Genomic DNA, 11,915 nt, shown 5'->3' with positions numbered 1-11,915 from the left:
TGGGTTTCCTTAGATAGAAAAACGTTTTATTCAATTTGAATAAATAACTGAATCTGACTGCACTGTTCAATGGTTAGGATTAATTGGAATGTATGTACCTGACTTTTGTGAAGTGCCTTGAGACGACGTTTTGTGAATTGGCGCTATATAAATAAACTGAATTGAAACTGAATTGAATTGAATGCCATGGGTCATCTAAGGTTATCTTGTCCTGGACCCAGGCAAGGCTGTCAGGTAGCCCAGACCTATAGGCATAAAAAACATCCTAACCTCAAGGGATGAATCAGAGCTTCAGAAATCCTGGAGAACTGATTAAAATCCCTCTGAAACTATGAGAAAGTCTGGCTAATTGGAAGAAAAGTAAACAGACCATGGAGGTGGTTCAGAACTTTTGGATAGTCACCTACACTACAGTGTCCACCAGATTTATATGGATCTGTCAATATAACATGCAGAAGGTGTAATAAAACTTGGCCATCATTTATCTGCATTCTAGTCTGGTCTCTTTTTCTGTCACCAAGTTTTATTTGCAGCATCTAGGGGAGTCAGAGTCACGGATACCTGCATTATGTGTTCATTTAAAGTTCCCTGCAGAAAACCCTCCATATCAATCCCAATTTGTGGCCCATTTGTCTCAGGCTGGTGCCAGTTAACAGCCCCTGACTGACACAAAGGAACAGTGCATTACTACATTATCTGAGACAGCGCAGTGCCGCTGAGGTGTAATTTAGAGTCTAATTCACAGCTGTATCTAGAGATTTGGTGTTATACAGGGTTTGACTTTAAGATGGAGTAACATCCACAACCACGTGTAACAAACACCAACAGGAACCCGTACACATGATAAACATGAACGTTTCCTTACGGTCCCATTTATCGTTTCTTAGATCCACAGTTTAAGCTTTCTGTCTTTATTGGATATATTTGTCTGTGACACCAAAGACTTGGAGAGATATTGGTTAAAATATGAAGTTATAATACATCTATGCCCTCAGCTGCATCTCTATCATTTTCTATTTGTCCAGTGTGGATAATAAAATGTGATTAACAACACATACAGTCCCAGTGTAGAAGGGATGAATGGAAAGATCGAAGCTACTTTAACAAGGCCCAAATTAGGATCATATAATTTGTATAATACAGAACAGATTCGAGGAGAAAACACATTACACAGCAGAATGCTACTGCTACAACTAATACATCTGAAGACTGGAAATTCCTTCTGCAAGAAAATATGTCTCCTCATACATTCATACACTGACTCATTGCTTATGAGGTCTAATCCAATCCTCTCTGCGCCTCTTTGTTTTATTGTCCTTCTGTGTCTCTATCTGTATCTGTGTCTTGGCCAGAGTTTGTGTTTGTCTCCTTAGCGGTTCTGTTTTTTCCCCTGGCATTCCCTCTTCTGTGTCTTGGCCAGTTTGTGCAGAATGATGTCTTCATTCCAGGCGTCTGGATTTCCACTCCAAACCGAAGCCTGTTGTCTCCTTTGCTTGTTGAGACTTTGTTCTCAAGGGTGAATCCCATTCCACCTTTTGCCTCCTACCCCTTAGGCTCAACTCTGTTTCCCAGTGAAAAACTAAGACAAGAGTGTCCTTTTGACCTTTCATTTGTTTTTTCCCTTAAGGTGGCCGAATATTTTTCCATAAAATGGCACATCTGCTGGCAGGCCAATCGCACTCTGGGTGAGTCCTTTCTTCTGCCGCCCCTTAACATTAAAATGCAGGAAATTACCCTAAAACGTAAAGAGGGATAAAATGCAGTGTTCCTATTCTCAACAGCAGGCAACAGCATGCAGGAGGGCCAGCTCCTTACTGACTGCACATGCATAAAAGCAATAGAAAATTTGTACAAGGCCCAACAAATAGATACAAGTTTTCTTTGACAGGAAGACTACTATCTTATTCATCACTAATTCGCCAGTCTTTTCCCTCAGTATAGCAGACTTTCTAAGTTGGTACCCTAGTGTCGGGTGAATAGGTTGATGTTCATGGTGAATGTTGTGGGATACCTCCCAGAATGGATATTGTGAGAGAAAAGCATTGAAGTGAGGAGAGATAATTATGTTATTTAACAGCTCAGGAAACTTGCCATAGGTGAGTTCGTAGGAGTAGGGGATTCCTGGAGGGTTTTCCCTTCCTGCTCTTTACTATGCCAGCAGAAACAGAGAGGAATAAAGCAGTGGCAGACTTTTCTACCCACAAATCACAGATTCCCCCAATCGCTTTACATTTGCCTTCCCAGGGGAATGCCGGCTGCTCCAAAGGTTGAGCACTCTTGTTATCTCAGTTTAATGCACACCTTGTATAACATTAGAGCTAAAATTAGTCTACACTTCTTTTTTAGCCTGTGTGCGCAGTTTATTACCAGAGCTCCACTAACTGATTTTTCACCTATGATAGCTAATAACATTTAAAACTCTTGCTTAATTCAGGAATTCACGTCATATATCCTGACTGAGCATCCTATCCTGAATGAACTACAGTCTACTATCAATATTCTCCTCAAGACATACCTGTTATTGCCACTTCAATGTATTTTCTGCTTGGTTAAGATAAAATAATAATGCCAGTCTGCTGTTAATTAACTAAGACATATTCTCAGGTATTAAAAGCTGTATAAAGATGGTTGGATTGATGTTGTTCTGCCAGCTAATTACCGGGGGAAGCTGGAGGCTTAACCCAACAACCTTTGAGGATGAAATATGAAGAAGTACGTAAATCTGAAGTGCCTCAAGTAGTCACTTGGGATCGCTTGCAAATGCAATGACAAGTGCTGAGGGTGCAGCCTAGTTTCCAGACGAGGACCAATCCTTTCCATGGCTCTAAGAGAGGGGTGCCCAAAGTGGAGCCTGGGAGCCTTTCATGGCCCTCTGAAAGATTTTTGTGTGCCACCCCTGAGCACAATATGGGAATATCATAAGTTTGGCTTGCTAACTCAGGCGGCTGATCCAGATACACATTTAAACAAAATATTAAGGTACCATTTTCACTGATGCAAGGTCTTTCAAAAAAGATACAGCAAAATACAATTTTTCATTAAAATTGAAAATGTAAGATGTAACACAAAGTATTAATCTTTTATCAACCATGTTTTTGCTTTTAATTTAATCTCCTGAGGAATATATGGAAGCAAATCGTTACCGCATTTCAAATGAAAAAGCATTTTCAGAAATGCTTTTTCATTTTAAGAATGTGGCTGCATTATTTGACCCATAAATAAAATTAGTAATCATTCATCCTATTTGCATTTTCTTCTTCATGACTGCACATTTTATGCCATAATCCAAAAAAAAGCAAAGCAGACATTGCTTTTTCGTTTTCGTGGTCTGCCCGCAAAGTACTGCCCAGAACTCGAAAATGAAAAAGCATTCCGAGCGGCAGGCGCAGCAGAGTGACGTCAGCAGCTGCTCTTCCTCAGCTCCCTGCTGACCGAGCTACCCATCTTGTTCGGTAGGGGGCGCTGTGCACGTCTGCATTGCATTACATTGCAAACGTGCCGAGAAATGGATTGAATTGCAGCAGGGCCGAGCTCAATTTGTGGCAGTGGCAGGCAGAACTGGTAGTTCCGGTGGCACGATGTGGCACCCTCGTGGCAGCCTTATGGCCTGGGACATCCAGCGTGTTTTTAAGCATTTATTTATAATTTTCTTTGAGTGACAATTCAGAATAGCGGCTCGTGCTCTATAATAAACCGGCTGTTTGTGCAATAAATCTTCGTCATCCTTTCAACACGTCACACAAACACATAGTGCTATTTATTTTCCATGTCAAATAAATACAATCACCTTATGTTATGGGTGTAAAGCTGTTTATTAAATAATAATCAATAATGAAATCATTATTTAAAGGTAACAGGCTATAACAACAATGACATCCCGTTTGCCGATAATCAGCATTGGCATCACTTCCGGTGGCAGCTCCACAGACACTATTAACAATAATGACAACCCATTTGCCGATAATCAGCATCAGCTTCCACAAAAACAGCGGCAACCGCATTGGCAAGCTTTTATGGCCAGTCTGGCACCTTCTGGTATCCTCGCGGAATCCTCTGCCACCCTGCGGCAGGCTGTAGCAGTTCCGGTGGCAGCTTCGGTGTCAGGCTGTGCCACCGGAACTACCAGTTCTGCCTGCCACTGCGACAAATTGAGCTCGGCCCTGCTGCAATTCAATCCATTTCTCGGCACGTTTGCAATGTAATGCAATGCAGACGTGCACAGCGCCCCCTACCGAACAAGATGGGTAGCTCGGTCAGCAGGGAGCTGAGGAAGAGCGGCTGCTGACGTCACTCTGCTGTGCCCGCCGCTCGGAATGCTTTTTCATTTTCGAGTTCTGGGCAGTACTTTGCGGGCAGACCACAAAAACGAAAAAGCAATGTCTGCTTTGTTTTCTTTTTGATTATGGCATAAAATGTGCAGTCATGAAGAAGAAAATGCAAATAGGATGATTACTAATTTTATTTATGGGTCAAATAATGCAGCCACATTCTTAAAATGAAAAAGCATTTCTGGAAAAGCTTTTTAATTTTCAAATTTTACATTTCAAATTGAATTTTGGTATCTATTTGCTGGGGTACATTTTGGGAAATAAATCTCAAATGTCTTTTTCTTTTTCATTTTAATTAAGTGAAAGAATGAGCAGTCTTGAAGAAGAAAATTAAAATGCAAATAGGATTATTGATTACTAATTTTATTTATGGGTCAAACAATGCAGCCACATTCTTAAAATGAAAAAGCATTTCTGAAAATGCTTTTTCATTTGAAATGTGGTAACGATTTGCTTCCATAGGAAAAGACAGAAAACCTCCAGTGACTTGGGCGCACCTACTTTTCTAAGTAAAGCAAGGGTAAGCCATATTCTGTTCTTGTTGCCAAAAATCTTAGGACATGGTTTATTTTTGTTTTTTAATCGTACAAACCTGCGAGACGCTATTAATGTTTCAGACCTACAATGGTTTACAGAGCCTGTTTCTACAGAAATTAGACGACGTTGCTTGTTTTATAAAAATATGTTTATGTTTGTAGTTTATTGTTGAGCAGGTAAAAATAAAATAAAATAAAACTTTTGTTTTTACATAAATATTAAGAAAACCTTTGTTGCTCTTGAATAATTTCAACTTAACACTTTTGGCCCCCATATGGAAAACACCACTACTCTAAAAGGTCAAAAATATCAAAGAAAACAACTTTAATCTTTGAAAGAGCACCGTCTAGGCCACGTGCCATGTGAGTCTTATGAGTCTAAGCGCAAGCTGATGTATTTTTCCTTATTTTCATCTAGAAATTTATATCGTTACCTTTTCCACCCTATTCTCCAATGAATTCTGCTAACGTCTGGTCTGGAAATGTTACATGTAAATAACTGGTATCTCTCTTAGCAAATACATATGGGAACAACTTTTACATCTTAAACTGGATAATATTGCCAAACCACTCCATTTTTCAAAGATTGGGGGGATGACCTTAAGAAATAGACTCAGATTATTAGCATATTTACTATATCTGTTGTGTCAGCTCCACTGATATGGACAAGAACAGAGCTAAAAACATGTCTAATTCAAAATTGTTTGGTGTTTTCTGTGCTCTTAAACAGCAGAGAGCACATTATTTATGTATTTGACCATTTAAAATAGGTATTTTTTGGTTTATGTTGCTTTTATTGAGGATCTCCTCCTTTGAGCCTTTATACACACTTCATGGTCACAAGTGAGTGGCCAGCAGAGTGCCTGCATCATTGCAGGCGCTGCCCCAGTCTGCCTATTGCTTACCCACTCTGTTCTACCCCCTTGGCTTGTCAACAAGATCCTGAGATTCTTAGGGTGCTTTCACACCAGAACTGTTTGCTATGCTTTAAATGGACCACAGTTCATTTGGAGCAGGTGTGATCTCTATGTGTGGACCAAAGAAGTGAACTCAGGTATGCATGAAAACGTAGGTCTTGCTCAGATCCGTTTAATTACCGAATTACAGGTGACTTTTAAATCCTGTGCAAGCACAGCAGCAGGTTGTATTCTCTTGCTGTTTGCTGTATTTTCTGTACCTCAGGATTTGTCTCCTGTATACAGAACAACAACAGTACCACTGTGATAGGGCCTCAAACAAGCAGTTGTTTGTTACTGCGTGATGTTCTCCACTGCCGCTTTCAAAAGAGCAGCGTGAAAGTGAACCAACCCGAATGAAGGCGTGAAATATTTCAGCATTCCCTACCTAATTAAACTGATTCCTTCGGGGCTATTCTGGTGCCCTTAACTTCCTGCAATAGTAATTCTGCAGATGGTTACCCCCCTTTTACTGTCTGAGGACCACATCCATAGACTTTAAATGTTTAATCGTCACAGTAGCCGCTTCCAAGCAGCTCCAAAACCGTTCAAGTTTGAGGTTCTTGCTCAATGAGGCCACATCATCCACAAAAACCAAGGATGGGGTCCAAAGTACACACAAACTGGAGAACGCTCTGCCCTGTTGCTGCATTTTGAAACTCTATCGAAAAATTATGAACAGACTTGGAGACAAAGGGGTAACAATGGCATAGTCCAACACTTGCTGAAGAAAGAAAAAATTGACTTATGACTGGGAAAGCAAGCCAAGCTCTCACTCTAGTTGTACAAGAATCGACAGCCTGAAACCTCTCCTAAAGTACTACCAACTCCCACATAACATCATGAGGGCAAATAAGCTTCAGAGATATAAGATAGTTTTGTAGTAGCAAAAAAGTCATTACCAAAGTACTGTAAACTTGGATATCCATAAACGATCAACTGAAGCATGAGGCATCTCTCTGGTCCTGTCATGGCTTTGTTGGAGATTTTCATTGGTTCCTAAAGACCTGACCTTCAGATACCAGTCATCTGCTAGAGATGGTTTTTTGGTTAGATGCTTTTTTACTGGTTGACTTTCTTTGTTTTTTAATACTAAGAGTATTTCTTAATCCCAGTTGTTGCAGCCTATTATTACTTTTCAATGCTCTCAGATCGAGGTTGTATCTCAGTATTAATACTTAGGTTTTATCATTGATAAATTTCCAGCCTTTGTTCCCCGCATATCATGGAGCCTTACATTTTATCACTGGTCTTGGAGCCCTTACTCACCTGCTTTGTGTGCATACACATGCTGAATAGACTGCCTTATCCATCACTGGTATAATCTTATTTACTAAGCCTTTTTGGGTTTGCTTCCCCCTTATTTCCTTTCCTTTGTTGTTTCCTCAGGAGGTTTTTGTCTGCGTTTGGATGAGTTCATTTTATTAACTGTACCTAAGGTTCGTACTGCTCATGACATAAAATCCTTACTGTTTGCTGCTCCCTCAGACTGGAATCAACTGCAGAAAGACTTGAAGTTGAAGGAGTTGGACTCTTGATTTTTTAAGGCCATTAAACAGTTTGTAAATGAGACATTTGTTTACATATCTTTTGACTGATATTGAATTTTACTATAGTCCTACCTTTACTTTTGTGGGTGTGTTTTTTGTCTCTTTCTTTATGTTTTCTTTATTTATCATAACCTATTGTAACTGCTTGGATATTTGTGGCTTAATGATTGGTAATGTCTGTTTATTCCTGCCATTCTTGGCCAAATATCTCTTGAAAGAGAGATTGTTCATCTCAATGAGATCTACCTGTTTAAATAATGGTTATAATAATAAAAAATAATTATTTGTATTTATTTATTTATTCCGGTGGAAACAGCCATGTTCAGTCAAAACGCTGGACTGAAAATGAATAAAAAGGCATCCAGCATCCAAAGAAAGACTTTTAAATCCTTGCTTTAAAAGATTGAAAGAGAGTCTGGCTCTTTGAAAGGAAAGTAAAAAGCAGTTGAGGTTTGAAATTTTTGCTCTGTGTTTTTTTTTTGATGGACAAAGACTGTGGTTGCTTTAGCAGTACCTGCACTGAGCAGTTCGGATCTCTGGAGACCAGAGTTTTTGTGTAAAGGTTCTCGTTTATAACCAGTCAAATCTGACCGCTTGTCATGTTGAGCCAGCCAGTACAAGTGTTCAATGGAGCATATTTGTGTTTTACTTGCTTATTGACGCATGTAGCACCATTGACGTAAGGGTGCTGACTGACACAGACTGTGTCAACGCATCTTTAAGCCCTTTTCATAACTCAGAGCGCAGAGGCTGGCTCAGTTTGTCTCTTTAAGCCAACATGACTTCTGAGTTTGGTGGTGATGGTGAGGGGCAGGGGCACCCACCTCCCAACACCCAACCCAGCCCAGCCCCGTCCCAGGCAATAGGTGGGACCTAAAAATCTCAGATGTGGAAGGAGGGGTCTGAAAAATGGAGTGGGTGGAGAAATGGGAGAGAGAAAGAGGAGGGTACAGGGAAATGAAATAAAGAGAGAGAGAGAGAGAGAGAGTATGTGTGTGTGTGTGTGCGTGCGTGTGTGTGTGTGTGTGTGTGTGTGAAGCACACATGCTCGATAATGCACTGTGAACAGGAACACACATTCACACACATTTACTTGCATGCCGGCTCTGTCACACACCTTGACCTTGTGCCACTGCTTCATCTACACATGCACAGCCTCCTTCACACCAGTAAGCAAAGCCTGAGGGTGCCCCGTCTGTTGACTTTTCTCCACACATTCATGGACCCACTTGCACGCCGACCGGACTGGACCACTTTCAGCCACCGCTGGAGACTCTCAGATGAGAGTAAGGCACAGCTACCTGCAAGATCACTCTACTAACCCCCACCGTCCTCATCTCATCTCCTCCTCTACATTCATTCATCCCTCGTTCCCCCTGCTGTGAGGCGGTATGCGCGGCTGAAGGACACAGCGCTGCGCTCTGCTCTGAGAGTTGGAGCACTCGATCGGATAGACGGGGGGATACAAGAGACTGACTGCTCTTTTTCTTTAACCCCCTCCCTCTTTCTGCGTTCTTTCTCCCTTGTTTTTGAATGTCACCTCTGTCTCTGGGCAGTAGTGGATTCGTCAAGCCTTTGTGTGTCTCCTTTCCTCCTTCTCTCAGAGTGCAAATGATCGGAGGGTTGATGCCAGGAGAGCTGGAGAGAGAGCCTGGAATCAAAGCACGCTCCATTCATCAGAGACCGCGTCCCTTCACAAGCTTGCAGACCTGATAACTCAGCCCGGACAGGACTCCTTCATCTACTTGTCTTGCTCTGAAATTGTAACGGATGGAGAAATTGTATTGGTGAAGGACAGAAGGTGAGGGGTTTATATCTGGACGCTGTTGGTTCCACTGTTTGGGACCAGCCTGAGGAGGTTAAAGTAAGATAAATTTGATTTATGTTTGGTCTCACAATGTAGCGGATGGTTCAATGTCCTTTCGGACTTGGTTGAGCTGAACTTGGCCAGAGCCGGGAGTGATCCTGGGGGAATTTTGGGAGGAAAGCGACATGGCTTGTACGAGCAGAAGATCGGTGACTTCAAACCAACAATGAATTGATTGCTTCACCTTTTTTACCAGTTGTCATCAAATTTATACTAGATTTTGAAGTATCCACTTTTATTTTCTCCCTCTTTTCATATCTTGGATCTGGATCGTCCTGAATCAGACTCCTACGCCTTCATCCGTTCTGCAGGTTTCCCTCAGTGTTGCTTCATCGCCCTGGGTGAGCAGGCAGTGGGGGTGGCCCGTGGAACCCCTGGACACCTGGGTGCCACCGAGCCGCCAAAGGCCGGTGAGGCAGGATAAGGCTTGGCGCTGGGAAGATGGCCGCTCTCGCCAGCTCCCTCATTCGCCAGCGAAGGGAGGTCAAGGACCCCCAAGCAAACCGGCAGATTGCCAGCAAGCGTAAGCCCTGCCCGAAGAGCAACAAGTCGCTCTGCCAGAAACAAATCCTCATATTAATATCAAAAGTTCGACTATGTGGCAGTCGAGGGAGAAAAATGGAAAAAAGACCCGGTGAGTTGACTTACTTTTTCTCTTTCTTTGCTGTGTTTTATGGCAAAAAAAGGTTTTAAGTTGTCGCTTTGCCAGACTGCAGATTAATTCTGAACTGTAAAGCCTCAACAGAGTAGACATGCACAGCCCTTTAATTTCAGACTTCAGAACTTAATCTGAATCTGGAAAACATCCTAACTAATCCTTCTTCACAGCTGTACATAATAACATCAGCAGGAAGTGGAATAAATTCCAGCTTAACACATACGGTTCTGTTACACTGACCACTGACGGTGTTGTGACTGTAGAGATGACTTTGTCCGGGCACGTGTCGGCACACGAACACATGCTGGTAAATCTGAAGGCACACAGTGAACTTGGCTCTAACCTACAGTGATTCACAGTGCTAAATAAAAACGTCAGGAGATGTCTCATTTTTGATTCTGAAAGCCGGGACTCTGCCTGGACTCCTTTAAAGGCAGCTCATATACACTTTTATGTATGTTGGGCTGAAATATGATTATTACAAGCCAATAAAAACTGAAATTTTGCTTTAGTTTTATCTGTTTTCAACTAAGTTTCTGTTTTCTGCTGCTGTATATTTAGGTTTTTCTTGTTGTATGATTAGGTTCGGGGATTTAAAACAATATTAAATTCTAAAAGCTATTGCAGAAACATTACATTTGTTTAGACCGCTGGTGTAGTTTCATATTTTAAATACTGATTATATTTAGGAACCCACATGTCTGTGCATGTTTGTTCTTAAATGCATGCTTTTATTTTCATTTTTTTTCTAAAGCTGTAAACGATACATGCACCCCTGCACCTGAAAATCTGATCAAATCATGTTTGACTTCCTTAAACACAAATCTGTTTCATTGACATAATTGACAAATAAATTGGATTTTTTTAGGCCAAATTGCAACATAATATTAAGGTTATTTTACAAAAAGACCCAAGTCTTCGATTAAGATCTAATATTATTCGATCCAAAATTAGTCAAACTAATTTCAATCATATTCTCATTCAGTCCAACAACATTAAGTCCAGCTGGATTTCCAAACAATCTAATTTAAAACAATTAAGAATGTCAATTAACAATAAAAAAAATGTCTAAGCCATTTGAATTGTTCTGGCGATGCAGTCTGCCAATGTGAGCAAGAACATGGTGATGGTGGAGAGGAACATCTCCCTATTAACAGAAAATCAATATCTGCAGTTTCTAACACAAACATTTTGAATTAAAAAAATCACCTACATATGCTGATTTATTCTGAAATCAAGCAACTGTGTTTATGTAAAATTTTAAATACAGTAAGAACCTTCTGTGCTTTATGGACTGTATTCAATACTGTGTACTCTGTAGGGGTTGGCATTGTAACCTTACAGCAAGAAGGTCCTGGAGTTTGCTGATTCTCCTTCTGCATGGATGTGTTTTATTACTGACTTTTATTACTGCAGTTTCCTTCCGTGGTCCTAAAAAACTTCCATGTTAAGCTAATTGGCTACTCCAAATTACCCTTTGGTTTGTGTTTATTTGTCTGTCATTCATTTCTGTGTAAAACCAGAACATAAAATATATGTATAATATTTTGAAAGTGTTATTAGTTCTACTTACTTTTTAAAGGGAATGTTTTTAAAAACATTTGAAATCCATATTGATGTTGAAGCCTGCTTTGTGTAATGAATGTGGAGTTCCTTAATCAAGCTAGCTTTTTTCTGCCATGTTAAGGTTATATAAAATTGGAAATTGTAAAATTATTCCAATAGAAAACAAGCAATAGATCATTAGAAACACAAGCTGTTCTCACAACATTTATTTTGTGTTTTGATTTGTTGATAATGATTTGTTGTTTCAGGCTGTTCATACTTGTTTCAATATTTCTTGGAATTTCATCCTGTTTTTTGATTAAATACAATTAGATATGCTTTTTTCCCAATAGTATGAAAAAATCTGTAAAAAAAAAAGACATTAAGAATAATGCATCATCAAGTCATATAGGCAGACGACAACTGACAGACATTATTAAATACAGTAGGTGTCACGGTTTGAGTACACTGAGGG

This window comes from Girardinichthys multiradiatus, chromosome 14 (genome assembly GCF_021462225.1).
Source record: "Girardinichthys multiradiatus isolate DD_20200921_A chromosome 14, DD_fGirMul_XY1, whole genome shotgun sequence".
NCBI lineage: Eukaryota > Metazoa > Chordata > Actinopteri > Cyprinodontiformes > Goodeidae > Girardinichthys > Girardinichthys multiradiatus.
The sequence above is the reverse complement of the archived record's forward strand: the minus strand, read 5'-3'. Positions refer to the sequence as shown.